The following is a 17868-nucleotide window of genomic DNA, read 5'->3' on the forward strand; positions in this document are numbered from 1 at the left end:
TGGCTTATGACCTTTTTGAACCTGGACCAGCTCTTGGATTACCCCATTTTTTATTCTATTTCTTTATTTTTTTTATTATATAATAAAGTCTTCTTTTCTTGGGTGTTTCAGGGGTCCCTTAATTTTCTTGCTGTTATTTTGTAACTTTGTTGAATTTTATGAATATATCTAGAAGGCGTAAGTCAAGAAGTAGCTCACTTGCTTAAAATGTATTAACTTGTTCTTTTTTTTTCTTTTTTTACTATTTTTTATGCTGTATATAGTGCAATGTTGATATATTGATGGAATTTTTGATTGTTCCCTTATCCCTGGTTGCTGTGGCGATGACGCAGAACTATCCAGAGTTCTGACATCATCTTCCCGAAAAGGGGCATGTCATGAACCTGTAATGGTCATGAGTTATTAAAAATCTAATAACAATACTTTGGCTCCAGTAAGGAACTCTGGGAGACGGTTACAATTAGAAAAGACAAGCCTTTGCCAATTTGCAAATTTGAGTTTCACTTCCCAGCTGAAGATGGTTAGAGAAGCCTTAACAAGCTGCACCTGTTTATCTTTGCTGATTAGCAAGTGCCTGGTACCCAAGGTCATCCTTGGCCTGTACAGTTGGAAAACACAGTTGGGAGGGGGGCCTGAAGGCGCGAAAATGTGAGAAACATCGAGAAGAAAGTTACATCAGCCAATTCCTGATTGGTCAATTAATCTTGGACCGTTAGGATCCTTTTCCCTTAAGTATAGGGCTAGAGACCCATAGCTTTTGTTCTCTGTTCTCTGCCTATGCTGACTGGCACCAGAGTTCCAAACCTTTCTGCCTTATGGTTCCAGGGGTTGCTTATGGGAAGGCAACCTATGTCTGGTTCCATTGCTTTATGTTGAACATCCATCTCTCTTAGGAGAGGTGCCACGCAACCAACTACCTCGTGAGTAAGTAGTTAGGTGAGTTAGTTTGTTATTTTCTTGTTGTGTGTATGAATTCTCTTGTAAGAACCTAAACCCCTGTTGGGTGAATGGTCTTAAAGGATTACTTGCCGCTATATGATATGTGCACTTATATTTCTTAATAAAGCTACTTCTATTTAACCTGGTGTGTTCATTTGAGAGAAGGGGTGGTTCTGAATTCAGTACTTTGACCCATCTCAGTCACTCACTACCAAAGAGGGTTAAGAAGTTAAAGGCTTGGATTTTAAGTGTTAAACCAGAGGTGCCTGGCAAGGAGTGTAACTGTGACTCTTGCCTTTTAGGACCTTGGTTTTATATATCTTCTGGGCTCAGAGATCCCCTGGCTCTGAGTGGACCAGTATACAGGGGTGGTGGCAGCCTACCTTCTACCTTGCAGGGTTGTTGTGAGCGTACACAGCCTTGGCAAGGGTGAAGTAATAGCTTTTTGGTTCCAGTCTCATTTCCCTAGGGTGGGGGTCTGAGTCTGATGCATGAACCCAGTACCTTGAGGGTCTGGGGGGCATGACAGGTACTACTACACTCTTGGGGTATTTTCAAGACTCATGCGGGGTGGGGTGGACAGGACACACATTGGGGTCCAAATGTGCACATGTAACAGAGTCAATTTCCAAAATTAAATTCAAATTCCAATGAGCTAGGAGAGAAGGTGAATTTCTGGAAAAGATGAATCATTCTGGATTTCAGTGATCAAAACACTAGATTACAGATTAAAAATCACAAATGAATCACAAAACCTTTGCAGATATGCAAAGTTATCTTGGAATAGCCTGAACCTGAAAGGGATATGGGGCTATTGTAAAGGCATAACAGCATTCTTCTTCAGGTTCGGAATAGTTGTCTGGGAAGCAGAAGGTAAAATGCTGAAGGAGGCTGGTGAAGAAGAGGAAGAGCTCCAACCTGGCCAGTTGCTCTCCAGGACATATACGCAAACCTGTAAGAGAAGGAGGACATCAAGCTAAATGTCATTTCCCATCTTACTCTTCTGATGGGGATGCAGACTGCAATACACTACAAACATAGTCCCATTATTAGCCTGAGAGCTTCTGCAGAGATGGATAATTTAAAGACGGCAGGTGTGCACACACTTTGAAGAAACAAACACAAATGGCATTGCTGTGAGGAAAGGAATGAGAACTGTAAAACACCAATTAAACACAAAATCATTATTGAAATAAACCTGTATGGGCACTGGGGCAGGGGAAGTGGCATGGGGATGTTGGAAGCTGCCTTATAGCGTGCCAGACCACTGTTTGATCTAGTTCAGCTCTCCAGGGTTTCAGTCAGGGGTCTCTCTTAGGCCTACTTGAAGATGCTGGAAATTGAACCTGGAACCTTATGCGTCCAAAGCAGATGCTCTACCACTAAGCTATGGCCCTTTCCCCATCTTTTGTCATCAGTTGTTTGCATGGGGGTTATCCAATAAGTCCCCAAGACAGTAAACATTACAGTAATGGTGGCATTGCCTGAGAAGAGTATAAAATTTAACTGCTAACAAGAAATACCTGTTTTGGTTTTGAGTGCTGTGCAAATGAGACTTCTCTTCAGTAGGAGCATAATCGTGAGCATTGATATCTGTATTTTCACAACAAAGACTTATGGGTGGATTTCTCCCCCCACCCCCAAAAAAGGTCTGTATCTATATAAGCCCTTATATGTGTAAACATGTTAACATTTGCAATATTCAAATCCATATTCCAGTTCTGGGTTCTGTGGATTTACCTGCTGAAAAAGGTAGGAAGGCTTCTCGTTTCACAAATTGCCCACTTTTATCTAAGAAATGCTCTGGGTAAAACTCAAAAGGCTTCTCCCACACTGTTTCATCCTTCAGCACAGATGACAAGTTGAAGATGACTGTGGTACCCTAAATGTGTCCAAAGAAATAGGATTCAGTAGAAGGGCTAAAATGAGCAGTGGAAGTAATTTTAAAATATCTTAGCCACTGGAGACAAACAATAAACTCCTGCCACAGTCCTTCAATGAGGAGGGGGAAAACTTTGTTTTTGTTCCCCAATAAAGTGTTTGAGGGTAGAAGAAACTCCTTCTGCAGAACTATAATGGTGAGGTAAAAAGCTTGATCCTTCCCCCCCAATTGGCCAGATGGCCTGTCCGTTGGCCTGCCTGCGTATGTGTATGAAGGTCTGTGTTTATGTCTTCCTGTATGACTGGACATGTTTCCCTGCCCCCACCGCCTTCTGCTGAGTATGGGTGGTCTGTATACATGTGTTGTATGTGTGTGTGTGCACTGGCTACATCCACCACTGGTATGTAGCCCCTGGAGGAGTGGCCATCAACCCTCAATGTAGCTCTGGAGCAAAAAAAAAAAAAAAGGTTATGCACACCTGATTTATAGGATTGTGCTGCAAAATGGACATGATGGAGGTTTTATAAAATTGTGATGTGGAGAAAATGAGGAAGAAACATTTTCTCCCTCTCTCACAATAGCGGAACGCAAGTCACCCACTGAAACTGATTCGTGGTAGGTTCAGGACAGACAAAAGGAAAGAATTCATTGCATAATGCAATTCATTTTCTCAAGACATGGTGATGGCCACTTAATTACACCTTGTCTCTTATGCTGCAGAATAAAGTCAGGATGAAGTGGCAGAATTTTGTGACAGAACAGACTGAATAATTTCAGATTTATAAGTCGCCTTTTAGGCTACCCCACCCCCACAGCTTACAACAATACACGAACAGTATGTAAGACATAATAAATTTTTAAAAAGAAAATCACAGATTAATAAATAATAATCAGCAATAGCATTAAAAGTCAGCCCCATAATGGCACAAGTTCACAAAAATAGTTACATAAAGCAGCCCAATTAAAAATTTTAATCATGAGAAAGCAACAATGAACAAATTAACTTTTAAGGCTAATTTAGGCCCACAATGATGGAGCCTGACACATCGCCACAGGAACAGAGTTCCACAGCTGTGGGGCCACTGCTGAAAAGGCCTCTCTCTTGTGCTGGCCAGCCTAATTACTTTCACAGAACTTCTGTTCAGTGTACCTCTTCTTCACTAGTAATAGATACCTTTGGGATAAAGAAGCCTTGCAATTCTGTGTCCCGGTGTGTCATATGAGGCAGCATCATTGGAGAAACATCTGCAAATTGTTGAATTTCATTGATCACAGCATGGGTGTAAGGCATGGATGCTTGGTCCTCTATTTTGGCTGACCTGTTCTTGCCAATGACATCATCAATTTCTTTCTGGACTTTACCTGAAAAAGAAAGTTGATGAAGGGGGAAGATATAATCTTCCATATTGTACAACTGAAATGCCCTTTCATTGTTCTCCCAACTCTGTGATAAGCTGTTTGCTTGGTTTTTTGTTTTGTTTTATAGGCTTATATACCCACACAATTAAAAAAATCTAGCTAGGCAGTAGGGATAGGTGAGAATTTAGATTCAGTTCACATTTGAAGCTGAATTTATCAAATTCACATTTTCCAAAACAATATGAGAACAGACACCCAGCCATCCTTCAAAATTCGCACTTATTCAAATTTTACAATGCACTTTGACAACCAAACAATATTTACAAAAATGCATACATTAGGGGAAAGTGTGCATAAAAATGAATATATGTGAAAATAACATGCTAAAATGCATTATATAATGAGAAATGGCTTGCAAAAATGTGTACATTAGTCAAATTGCCTACAAAAATGTATTTATAAGGAGAAATTTGCACTAAAATGCTGGAGGATTTTTATGAGGATTTTTTTAAAAAAATTGCAAACTGCTGCAGAAATGAGGAGAACTGAATGAGGAACTGAGAGAATAAAAATTCACAGATGTTTCCATCCCTACTAGGTGGCGAATATCCATAAAATAGCACAAAGAACTTCACATCTGGACAGTGAGACACAATAACTGATGGATTGAACTATACATCAGGAAAGGTCTGTGGACACAGAAGGATCTTCAGCATGTCAAGGAACTGCACCAGGAAGTTCAAAGCAGTATTTTCCTTTTAAAATACAAAAACCCTGCTTAGATCCCCAAGAACCTGAATTCTGAATGGCAGTGTAATCCTCTGCATCCTGCTGAGGACTACTTTGATGAAGGTGTTCATGGGAAAACAGCTTGAGACTCTATAGTCCTCCTGCACTCATGTTAATCCCAACGAGAGATGGAAAGTTCAGTCACAGAGCAATCCAAATGCTGGGCAGCCGGCAGAGGAGGGGCTGGTGGAAAGCTCCACGGGATCCTCCTCCCACTTGAGAACCACCAGCCCAGTTAAAAGCCAGCTCTGTCAGCAGCGACACACGTGAGCCAGCTGGCAAGCACTGGCTCCAACAAACAGGCCTCCCAGGGAGTAAGCACTTCCCATGGGCCACAATGGGAAATAAAGAAAATTATTTTACTGTGCCGACCTTTTGGCCAGTGGAGTTTGCAGGGAGATCGGGACCTGTGGGAGGAGTCTGAACATGTGGAGGATCTCACATAAATCCCTCCCATGGCTCCTCCCCCACCACACCATTGAATGCCTCCTTTTCGGGGCTTCTGCCAGCTTCCGCTGGCCCTCCATCCACCAGGCTGGCAATCCCCAGTGGACCCCACCAGTGCCAGCAGGATCCTGGCAGCACCACGGCTCAGCTGCAGCAGAGGGCTGTTGCCAGCAGAGGCTGACGGAGCCCAGCACAGCTGGGAACCTGCTGGTGCAGTCCAGGCTCCTTAGCATCCAACTCACCCCAGCCAGGCGGAAAGGTATTTGGATTGCACCCTCAGTTTTGATTCTCTCAGTTTCTCATTTGTTCCAATCTTAAATTCAGCTCTCCACATTTTTGCAGCCATTTCTGATTTTTTTTAAAAAAAATCCTCATGAAAATTCTCCAGCATTTTAATGAAAGTTTTTCCTAATAAACACATTCTTGTAGGCAGTTTTGACTAATGTACACATTTGTGCAAACCGTTTCTTGTCATATAATGCATTTTTGCTTGCCTATTTCACTCATATATTTCTTTTTATGCGCACTTTCCCCTAATATATGTATTTTTGTAAACATTGTTTGGTTGGAGAACTTCGTTGCAAAATTTGGATTAGTGTGAATTTGAAAGGATGCTGTGTTTCAGTTCTCACATTGTTTCAAAAACTGCTAATTTGATAGTCAGCTTGAAATGTGAATTGAATCTTAATTCTCGCCCAGCTCTAATATGTAGACACAGCTCTAACTACACTGTGATCACATTACATCACTTGATGCCCTATTCACTTTGTCCCCCTGATGTAGCAGATGGCTGAAGTGTCTGCCATGTGCCAGATGAAATACAGCATTGCCAAGATATGACCCCACTTTCATGAACAAGAAAATGTTCTGTTCCAAATGGTGGTTGCAGCTGGTTCACACCTGATCAGGAGATCAAGAGACGATGTTCAGCTGGAGCTCAGGCTGAAGACACACAAGCAGACTCGTATATAGGAGGAGGCGCATTCTATGTACAGGAAATGGACTATGATTGTGCCCTGTGAAAACTTCTGCCACAATAATTTGTCCTAGAATGTCTGTTTTGTGTTGGCTACCACAGACTATGAGCAGCTAGAGATGTATCCTTGATTCAGGGGAGACAGAAAGCACAATGACTTCTTGCACATAGCACATTTCTGTCAAAATCACCATCCTAACATTGCTGATCATTTTGAATTGGGCTGTTCAACACCCGGCACTAAAACCACTTTTCAGCATTTAGCAGCAGCAGTACTTACTCTGAACCTTTGGATTTCAGATCATGTAGAGCAGACCCCAGCGGAAGGTGGTGGTGACAGTTTCGGTACCAGCCGAAAACAGTTCAGCAATTATTAAATGAAGGATGTCATATGTGAAACTGGTCTTCACATCTCCCTTTCTCTGTGAAGACAGGACATACGCATCTCAAAAATGTATCTTATGGTAGCTATACAGCATGCAGAAGATTTTCCAGTACAACAGCCATATCTAATGCAGAAGTACCCAGTTGTTAAGTTCAGCAGAGAAGGCCCTGTTAGTAGTGCTGTCACTCTCTGAGGTCTGTGGAGTGATGGCATGTAAGAGGGCCTTCTCTTTGGTAGCTACCCGACTGTGTAACTTGCTCTCCTCCAAGGTGCTTCTGACTCCATCATTGTATGTGTTTCACCGCTAAGTCAAGATGCACCTGTTAGCCCAAGACTTAGGGGTAGATGACTGATATAAAGATTTTGCTGTTACCTCTCTGTGTTGAAGGATGATGATGATTTGTTAGTCGCTTGTTACCCAAAAGTCTCAGAGAAACTTACAACACTTTTAAAAACACAAATAAATATACAGTAAAACAGAACAAAAAATAAACCCCATAACAGTCACAGAAAGCTTGCAATGCTGGTTACTGATTTAGCGATAGTTTAAACTGATGTTCTAACCATTATTTTAAAGTATTTCATAGAACTGTATGGACCTTCGCCTAGGACTGCAAAATACTCACATTTTCTATTTCTTCTAGAAAAGCATCAATGATGTCCCTTTTGCAGGATGAATCCCAGGTTTCCACATGCACCTTCACAATCTCATGTATGTGCTTACGTATACACTTTTGGTTTTGACAGACTTTCTGTTCCAATGCAGGAATGTGCAACAAACAAGGTATCTCATTAATGAGCTGATGTACAACGGAAAAGAAATCCATTACACTCAGTACAAAGACACAACCACTAAAGAATTGTGTTTCTGAACAAACAGCAGTTTTTCGCACCTGGGGCAATAATCCAACTACATCATTCATGCATTCTTCAAACAAATGCAGCAGCTTTTGGAATTTCTGGTCCTTGTAGTCAAAGAGATAGCCAAAAGTCATAGAGCAGATCACATTGCTAACTGCGTTGTTCATAATAAATTGAGGGTCAAATGGATGACCTGAAAAAGAAAAGAAAAAAAGCAAAGGGGAGGTTGATGTCTCATCCCTATCACAGCTCAGTTTTCTCTTTGATGTATACTGAGCAAATGTTCCAAATTCGAAACTATCTGGAAATTAGCAGGTTAAGGTCTGAAGCATAACAGGACTTTTACAGAAGGAGTTATTTGACAGAAAGAGTATGCAGCTAAGCATTCCTTGAGCACACAATTTACATATGGAATTGGTTGACACTCTGATTTATAGTTCCACCCATGGTGGAATCACACTGGACCTGCAATCATTGGGATCCAGCAGGGCTCTGCTATGGGCTAGAAGACTGCAATGACAGTGTAAGCCATGGGTTGACAATGTGGTGTCCTTAACATGTTATAGGATTCCCATCAGCCCCAGTCATAATGGCAAATGGTCAGGGATGACAGAGTTGCAGTCAACAACATATGGAGAGCCCCACATTGGCTGTCCCTGGTGTAGGCTGTATTGCCCATGTACCAAGACCTCCTGAGCCAGCAAGATACAATGACATAATTCAGCAGGGGAAGTGAGGCTAACAGAAAAGATTACGCTGCCATGCACACACATGTGCGCACGCACACACACACACACAAACAGAGCTCCTCACATGTGCCAAGACCTCCTCAGTAAGGTATGATGACATCATTATGCCAATTCAGCAGAAGAGGCAGGGCTGGTGCAAGGGATTCTGCTGCTTACCTCCACTTCTCCCCACACCCACCTACTCTTATCTCTCCCCACCCTGCACACTTAATTTAATATTATTTTGCTGCCATTAAGACACCAGCAGCACTGGCAATCACTCCATGCCCCTACCCACTCTCTGACTCATTCTGAAGAAGGGCCAAGGGGTTCTATCCTCAGAGCAAGGCATTCTGAGTGACAAAGTAAGCATGTCACATTTTTAAATGAAGCTCTTTTCCCATTTCCCACTTTCCTAGATTTAACCAACCTTCCTCAGAGTGGAATGCGGAACACAGATAGCCAGCTTCCTCAGTCACCTGCCACTCCAGGGATTTCTTTCCCATTCCAAAATCTCTCAAAGCCAAGAGAAGGAATCTCCTCTGTTCCTTCCAGTCATTACTGTATTTTGCAAATATCAATCCTAGGAGGGGATTTTAAAAAAAGAGGGAATGTTGACATAACTTTGCATCTTACAGGCCTGTTGAAGGAATCTGCCTGGTGAGTTCAACCTTATGCACAGATGTTATTTGGGAGAAGATTGACTATGATGTCCTGTGTTTACTTCCTTTAGTTTAAATCCATTTTGCCTACTGCTGTAGCAGGCATGCAGGCAACCACAAGTTAGAACCAGGCTTATCATGACTGGTGGAAATAGGTGGGTGTGCTGGATGGCATTCTTAATGATCATTTGTAGATGGCAGAGTGCCAGTTGGCAATCTTATTTTTCAAAACATCTTGCATGTATGCAGATTCTCCATCTAACTACCACCTTTTCCCAAGCTTCCTTATCTGGGAAAAGCCTTAAAGAAAATACCCATTTTCAAATACCATCAGTTTTCTGGCCTCCTACCGGTGAAGCAATACTTGTAAGTTTGGTCTAATAATAAAATAATTCAAATTGTTGTGTTTCATATGAGTTAGCTGTATCACATTAATAGTGAGATTTATAGACACTGTGACTGAAGGATTTGTGCATAGCAGCCTTGCTAGATTTGCATCCATGTGGCTGTAGGTTCAAATTCTGAAGTCTTCCTAGCTAAGAAGAAACCTGGAATCTCTATCTTTTGAACATGTATTATTTATTTAAAATATTTATAACCTATCTTATAAGGATCCCAAAGTGGGCTACGGAAAATAGTTTTTTAAAATACACACACACAATCAAATAATAAAACAAATAACAATGCTTACTAAAATACATCATCACTTGGATAGCTAGAAAAAGCCAAACAAGTCAACTAATCATCAATTTACAAAACATAAAATCCCTGGGTAAATAAGTTTGAACCTGGTGCTAAAATGGTAACAATGTCTGCACCATTTGTACTTATAGGAGGAGGGCATTTAATGGATGGGGTGTCACCACAGAGAAGGCTGTATCCCACGTCTCCATATAGTGAGCTGTCCCCCCTCAGTGGAATACAGTGAAGAGCATCCTTTGCCAATCTCAAGACATGGGCAGGCCGGTATAACAAGGATCACCGTATCTGGATGGAGATAGCCTGACTTCTGTTGTCTGTGGTCTGGTAACCTCTAAGTTAGATTACTACAATGCATAATACATGGGGTTAGTTTTGGGGCTCAATTCAAAGTGCTGGTTTTGACCTATACATCTCAGGACCCCAATACCTCAAGTATCGCCTCTCCCCATATGAACCAACTCAGACCCTGCACTTGGCATCAGAGGACCTTCTTTGTGTGCCCCGTCCAAAGGAGGTATGGAGAGTGGCAACATGAGAATGGGCTTTTTCAATGGCAACCCCCCGTTTGTGGAACACTGTCCCCAGGGGAGGTATGCCTGCACCATCATTATTGTACACCGCCCTGAGAGCATGTTGCTATAGGGCGGTTTAAAAGTGTAATTAAATTTAAAGAAATCATTATCCATCTTTAGGCACCAGGCAAAAACATTTGCTTCTTAACCAAGCATTTAACCAACTTTGGAAGGCTTTTGGAGGGCTTCTGTTGTGTAGCCTTCCTTAGGAGGATTGCTTCATGGCCTTATATACTGTTTTTTTTTTAAAAAAAATTAGATATGTGATATATATATATATATATATATATATATATATAAATTTTTACTAACTGTAAGTTGCTTTGAGAACACATATTTGTGTAGAAAAGCAACTAACAAATTTAATTAATAAATAAACAAGCTCAGAGTAGAATGCATGTTTTACCTGAAGAAGGTTTAATCCTCTGTGTAAGACTGTCTGGTAGCAATACTGAAAAAGCTTCTGTCTGAGATGTTGAAGACATTCTGCTAGTCAGAATAGGCTGGAGTGGACAAGATGGATCTATAGCATGACTCAGCACAAGTCACCTCACATCATTTTTGTCCATTTTATGAGACAACACAGAGGAATATTCCTAAATTTCATTAATTTGACTTGAAAATTCTGGAACCATCATTTCTGCAACAAGTAGCAGCAACAGTGATTTTTAAAAAAACAACACCCTAAATAATAGATCTCTAGGACCATTTCGTTTCTGGATCATGTGATTAAACCACTTATTCAGACTATTAATAAATTTATTCAAAGTAATTATTTACCTAACTCTTGCTTAGAAGCTAAAATTATAGTAATTCTGAAAGAGAAGATCATTCAAAACCTAGCTTTTATTGGCTAATATCTTTACGTAATCAAGATTTTAAAATCTGGAGATCAATTATATCATATATCATCAAACATTGAACAAGATTGGATTGGATTAAACAAAAGGAAAGATGTATTCAAATATTAAATGATGGGTGGACAGAGTTCTCTACAGCAAATCTGTATTTTCACAGGGAGAAATTATTTTCATTCTCTCTTAAATGAGAGTCAGTTTGATGTAGTGGTGTTGGACCAAGGTTCTAATCTCCACTCTGTCATGAAGCTCCTTGAACTTAGGCCAGTCACTGTCTCTCAGCCCAATCTACATCACAGGGTTACTCTGAGGGTAAAATGGAGAGAACTATAAATGCTACCTTGATCTCCTTGGAGGAAAGTGGGATATAAACGTAAGAATTATTAAAAGATTATGGAGTGGGTTTATTCGAATCAAGTAAACAATTAAGCTTATGAACCTTTACTAGTTTAGGGCTGCAGTCCTAAATTCACTTACCGGGGTGTAAATTCCATTGAACTCAGTGGGGGCTACTTCTAGGTAGGCATGTAAAAGATTGCATTGTTCCGTTTAGTATCTTATCGGGTTATAAAATTAATCTCACTAAATCAGAATGGTTATCTTTGAACATAGAAGAGGAACTTTAAAATTCTCTGGATTTGTATATCTGTTCCATGAAAAAATACCCCAACACAATATTTAAAGGGTTGGTTACAAGAAAACATAAATGTTATAGCACAATATAAACATTTTACATTACTAAATAGGGCACAGAAAGAATTGGAATATGAGTCTGTCCTCAGCTTATCTTGGGTAAATTGCTTGGGAGAGTTGCTTCCATGGTAATGAAATAACTGCCTAAGAAATGTTGTTTTTGCTCATTAAGATACATCTTTGTCACATAGAGTTGCCAACCCTCCAGGTTTGGCCTGGAATGTCCAGGAATAGAGCTGTATCTCCAAGAGAATTGCCAGCCCTCCAGGTCTGGCCTGGAGTCCAAGAATTGACCTTGATCTCCAAGAACCTCAAGAGACCAATACTGGAGATGTGACAAGCCACCACTGTGGTCTCACAGCGGTCTGTCATCTCAAGAGGCCTAAGCAGGAAGGTGCAGGAGATACTGGGAGTATGTGTTAATAGTCAGTAAAGATAGGGAGAAACCATGCAAACTAGTCCTGGGTAAATGTTGCAAAGTGGATTTAAGAGCCTGGTAGAGGTGCAGAGATAGCCAGGAGTGACAGAAAGGAGGAGCTGCATATTCAAGAGCAATTCTCTGTATCTCTCTGTAGCTAAGCACGTTACAACTGCCTGAGCCAAACTCACTACTGCTTTCCCATAAACGAATATGGCCCTTGGGCTGAAAAATGTCTACTGCTTGCTCTCTGTGAGCTCACATGTACAGAAGCATTATTTTCTAGGTTATTGGGCCCTTCTTGCTCTCATATGTTCCCATTACTGCCTTACTTTTCTCTTTCATTTGAGCATATGGTCTACACCTTTTCTTCCTGGAAGTCCCCACACTGTATCCCATGCCTTTAAAAGCTGGAGGTGTGTGTACACAGTGTTGCAGTAAATTGCAGCATGTGTTGCAATGCAAAGATGTGTAGTAGCTCTTATTTTAAGGTATGTTGTATCTTATGGGTTGGGTTGCAGGATGCACCTGTAATTTTTATGTTCTGGGGATGCATTGTATTGCAGGGGTGTATGTGTGGTGTTGTGTTGTAGTGTGTTATATATGATATGTTGTAGGGTTTTATGTAAGCTGTATATGTTGCATTATGTTTATGTGTACTTTAATATGTGCGTTTGGGATATTGTATTGTAGGGTACCTATTTTTGTCTGCCGTTTCTGGTATGTGTATGCGAGAGAGCACTCTGTGGATGCACTGCGTGAGTTGCAATATGATGTGTTGTATTGTATTGCAATGTGTCTGATTGTGTTGTGTATAGTTCTGTACTGTGGGGTTTGGTTGCACTGCTGTATAAGGTGTGTTGCCGCACATTTGTGTGTGTGTGACCATGTGGCACATTGTAGCATGTATGATTGCATGAGTTCATTGTGTGTGCGAGGAGCATTGTGAAGTGTGAAAGGCATTGTACTTTGCTGACATATTTACTCTGACCAGGCTGAATGTTCATGAACATTTTATGAAATCCTTTGTGACTGGTGTCAGTAGTGGCAGGATCTGCACAGAAAGAAGCATGGAAAGCAGAATACCAGCACTTTGGTATGTGCATTGTGCTAACCGTGAGTTGTTATAACAATTAGTCACACCCAATGAGCATTTGAACCTTCAAGAAAAACACTGAGCATCTAAATGCTCCTTTCTCATGGGCTGGATCCATTAAAGGACCATGATTTGGTTCCCCTTCTTCATATATGAATTGCACAATTACCAATAGATGGATGTGATGGTCGTAGGTCTGTCTCCCTGCCATCTTTTTCAGCAGCTTGGATTGATCAAGCCACACATACCTTGCTTGTATCCTGTCAAATGATTTTGAAGAGCAAAGTCGGTACAATCAGCAAAATCCTCTGATTTATGAACTAAAGCTTCTTTCACTACCTTCAATCCATTCAACACCACCACATTAGTATAGAAGTTTTGCAGGCTGTAAATGTTCCCATACTTCTTAGACAGCTGTAAAAAAGGGGGAGAAGGAAAGGGGATATGAATCAAATCATTATATGTATGACAAAGGTTTTTTAAGAGTAGCTTCTATAGAGAGTTGGTAGGATAATTAGATAATCCATGAAATACACAGACATCCTCAATTATTCAAAACATTGCTATTTGGTTGTGCAAGCATACTTTTAGCATTGCAAATTATCTCTTAACTGCAACTTTACACATTAGGAATAAAGCTAGAAAAACTGCTGCAACACTGGTGATTCCCTGAGCAATTGTAAGGTGCTGGGCTGTCTTTTATCTCTAATAATGCTACATTTCCCCTGAAGCCCTCAACAGGACCAGCAATAAAGCCCATATAACTTTCAGAGCCCTGGACATGATCTCAGCTGATCTTTCAATGCACCCTATGGATGTTTTTTCTGTAGCTTTTTAACTATAGCCACCAAAAAAATGCCAAATTCCAAAATTACATATTTTGGCAATATTAACATCAGGACACAGCTATCTTGTCAGCTGTTATGTGATATATTGAATTTCTACCTAAATTTTAGTTTCAAAATTTGCATCCATAGGTATAAATTTGAGTTCATTATGGAGCTATACAAAAGAAAATCTTGATTTAGAAAACTAACTTAAATGCATTGTTGAAGGAGTTTATCCTAGGTATTTAAAGTGCAACAGAGCAGCTTACCTCTAATAATAGTAAATGACTAAGCATTAGGCTTGCCACTTACAAACCACGGGAAAAGAGGAAAATGTATCAAAGAAGAAGACAAATTTTATATGCCTAAAATTTGCATATGCTAATATATATGTATGGATGCAAGTTTTGAAATAATAATAATGATTTGAATAGAAATACAATAAATTTCACCATAGTGGAGAAGACCAGATGGCTTGTGTTCCCACTCAGTCTGCTGTCCAGGTAAGCAACTTCAAGGCCCCAATCTTGTTTTTCTTTTCAAGTAGTTGGAGGATGGCTAGCCGGTCAAATAGAGGACTACCCTCTGTAAATTTGGGCACATGGTCACTGAAGAGGATTCTGATTGATCCTGAACAATTCTGACTGCCATTCCCTGTAAGCAGGGAGGTCACGTAGACAATAGTGAATAGCACTGCTGTAATAGAGTGAATATGTGCCAAGAATACTGATATCACAGGAATGCATAAAGGAGGATGGTTGGTACAGGGGTGTATACCCTGGACCAGTTTGATATTTCCAGCAAGCAAGTAGAGGCTCATAGCAGCAAGAAGAGGCCTATAGCAAGATATTATAGCCTTAAGTTAATCAATAGGGATTCAATATGTATTTGTTAGCTAGCCTGGAGGTTTGTATTCCCCATTTCAGGCCCCTGCATTCATAAGCACCTGAAAGCCTAAGATGGTCAAGGGCATGATGACCTGCTCAGTATGATGCTGGGAATGTACCTTGTTAGTAAGAGAGGCATCAAAGGGGCCCCATTTGGCACATATTCAAGGATAAGATGTTTCATAGTCAGCTTAGATTCTCAAAGGAGGGCAATAAATTAAGGGACAGCTAATGAGCAGTGGCTTGTTAGCCAGGTGGAATGAGTCAAAGTACGGTCAATGATGGGAGTTGCTCGTTAAAAGAGATATATAGCCAACATATAGCTTGCCAAAGAGTGCCAGGGAGTTTTCCTATAGTTTTTAGCAATTAATTGGCTTTTGAAGATCAGTGCTATGCTGTAATGTTTGATGTATGAAAAATATCATTTCTGTATGTAACCATGCCAATATTGTATGTAATCATGCTTGTATGTCACGTGCTAGCTTCAATATTATAAAAATGTTGTGTGTGCCCAATGGGGTGTTCAGTCTGACATGAGCTACTGCAGAGCTGTGTGGCTGTTCCACTTTTATTGGGCTACTTGGCTGTATGCTGTAAGTTACTCAATAAATTTTAACTCTTTGTAAGCAAACCTCTTGTCTGCATCTCATCTCTGGTAACCCAAAACAACCTGGAGGTACACAAGGGGGCAGTGCATCACTGTAGCACTTTAGCATAGAACAATTGGATGAAACTGTTGCCATGGTCATGACCAATATGGGAGTATATATCTGTCTGTAACTGACCACCATTTTAGTTGAGTTCTGTACTTTACTCCAGCTAAGCACTTGGCTGAATAAATGACCTTAAACCAGGCTTTGGCTTCATTCTTAAGTCTCCTCCATAAAGAACCCAGTCGTAAATTCCACGACATTCTTGGTGTTAGAAGTGGGATCGAGGATCTCCTGTCTGGGTCACCCTGAAGGAGGGAGGTCGGAGCAGCGGACTGTGCACACGCCAAGAGGTAAGAGGACCTCAAATTTGATCAATCCTCCTGCTTAGCTCCCACCTCCAACACCCGGGACTCCTGGACAGGCGGTAAGAACTTCCCACAGTTTATTGAAGCCTCTGCATTAAGGGTCCCTCCCCGGTTACACCAACACTCACAGCGAAGGGTAAGCAGCCCCATTGTCTCTGGTTTGCATGTTAGTATTGGTTTGGAGGACGTCCTAATGAGCCGTGACTGAAACTGATACTGTTCCAACTTTTCTCTGTCTGTCGGGGACACCCGGCTTTCTAAACTGCTCTTTTCCACAGCTTGATCAGTTTCAGCTCCGGACAAAACATGGGTGGAGGTGTGTCTTGTCCCAATGAGAAAACCCCTCTGGGGTACATGTGCCGAAATTACAGAACCCGTTTGGGTCAAAAACTGGTCAAAAGCTGGCGAGGCTGGCCCACTGGTGGAATGGGTATACCTTCGACCAGCCAGAGCTCCAGCTTCCGGAAAAAGTCACTTTTGACATGGACAAGCTCACCTAGTTACGGGGAATACTGGAAAACACAAAGCCTGGGCAGATAGATTTCTGGTTCTTGCGAGACGAGGCGAAGCGCAGGAAGCAGAAATCTATAGTTGCAAGTCTTCAAGACTCTAAAAAATGTTAAAAGCACAACTGGAGGAAAAAAGGGAAATCGAGGGAAAAAATAAAAAGAAGAAAAATGCATGCCAACACACCTTGCAGTCCCTGCGCCCCAGCTTGCTAGCCACCGCCCCTCCGCCCTATAATGAGGAACTGGAGAATATTTTGGATACATGCCCCCAAAAAATGCTGTTTTACAGTCAGAGCAGACACCGCCTCTCCCAGCTCAAGTGGGTGCCATTTTTAGCTCTGAAATACCCAAACGCTCTAAAGAGAAGCCGACGGCATTGTCTCCTGAAGAATTAACTTTTATTGAGCAGTTTACCCAATTGCCAATGCAAGAGTTACAAAAAGGGCTTGCACCAGAGTTAAAAGCAAAGTTTGAAATTGTAGCTACATCTACGGACAGCTGCACCTGCCCCATTTGCCAAACAAAGTTGAAAAAAGGCAACGATGGAGGATCTACCTCTATCCACTTTAATACGGAATACTTCCCTGGGTGCTTTTCCCAAGTTCAGCCAGCCAGCATGTATCTGCTTCACCAATATCCCCCACTCACCCATGGACTGCAGGCAGACAAATTACTTTTGTGCACATCCCCTGGGCAACCACAGATCTCATGGACTGGTCCAATACTTTTCTGAAACTTAGGGAGGCTCCCAATGAATTTAAAGGAAAACTGGAACAAATCATTAGTGTTTACAATCCAACTTGGGCTGACATGAACCAGCTGCTCTCTGGACTCCTGCCCCCAGAACAAAAATCAGCCCTGAAAGCCCAAACAGGAGTTGGAGAGGGCAATGAGGTGCTTGCATGGCCGTCTGAGGATCCCGGACATACCACGCAAGCTGAGAGAATGCACTTAGCCAATTTGCGCACCCGGCTAGTTAATAAAAGAAACAGCTAGAAGCCGAGAAATACTGCAAACCGAAAGTACAATTGCTTTGCCCTTCCCTGTTAACCTTTCCATGGCTCCCCACTGCATTCTTGCAGCAGTAGTGTTCAAGAGGACAACCTTCAAGACAACTGGGCCCCCTACACTTCATCACCCCCCACAGTTGCCTCCAGAGGAAGAGTTTTCCAACAACAACAAAATGTTTAAGCATGCTCAACTATTAACCTCATGTTGTCTCAACAAATTAATTTCTCCACCTCTGATGCTACCATTCCTC

General features: G+C 41.4%; 1 pseudogene; it reads right to left on the reverse strand.

Annotated features, from left to right (window-relative positions):
• Positions 1-1712: 1712 nt before the first annotated feature.
• Positions 1713-17310, reverse strand: LOC133363408 (cytochrome P450 2D6-like; annotated as a pseudogene).
• Between the last annotated feature and the right edge of the window lie 558 nt (positions 17311-17868).

This window comes from Rhineura floridana, chromosome 8 (genome assembly GCF_030035675.1).
Source record: "Rhineura floridana isolate rRhiFlo1 chromosome 8, rRhiFlo1.hap2, whole genome shotgun sequence".
NCBI classification, from domain to species: Eukaryota; Metazoa; Chordata; class Lepidosauria; order Squamata; family Rhineuridae; genus Rhineura; species Rhineura floridana.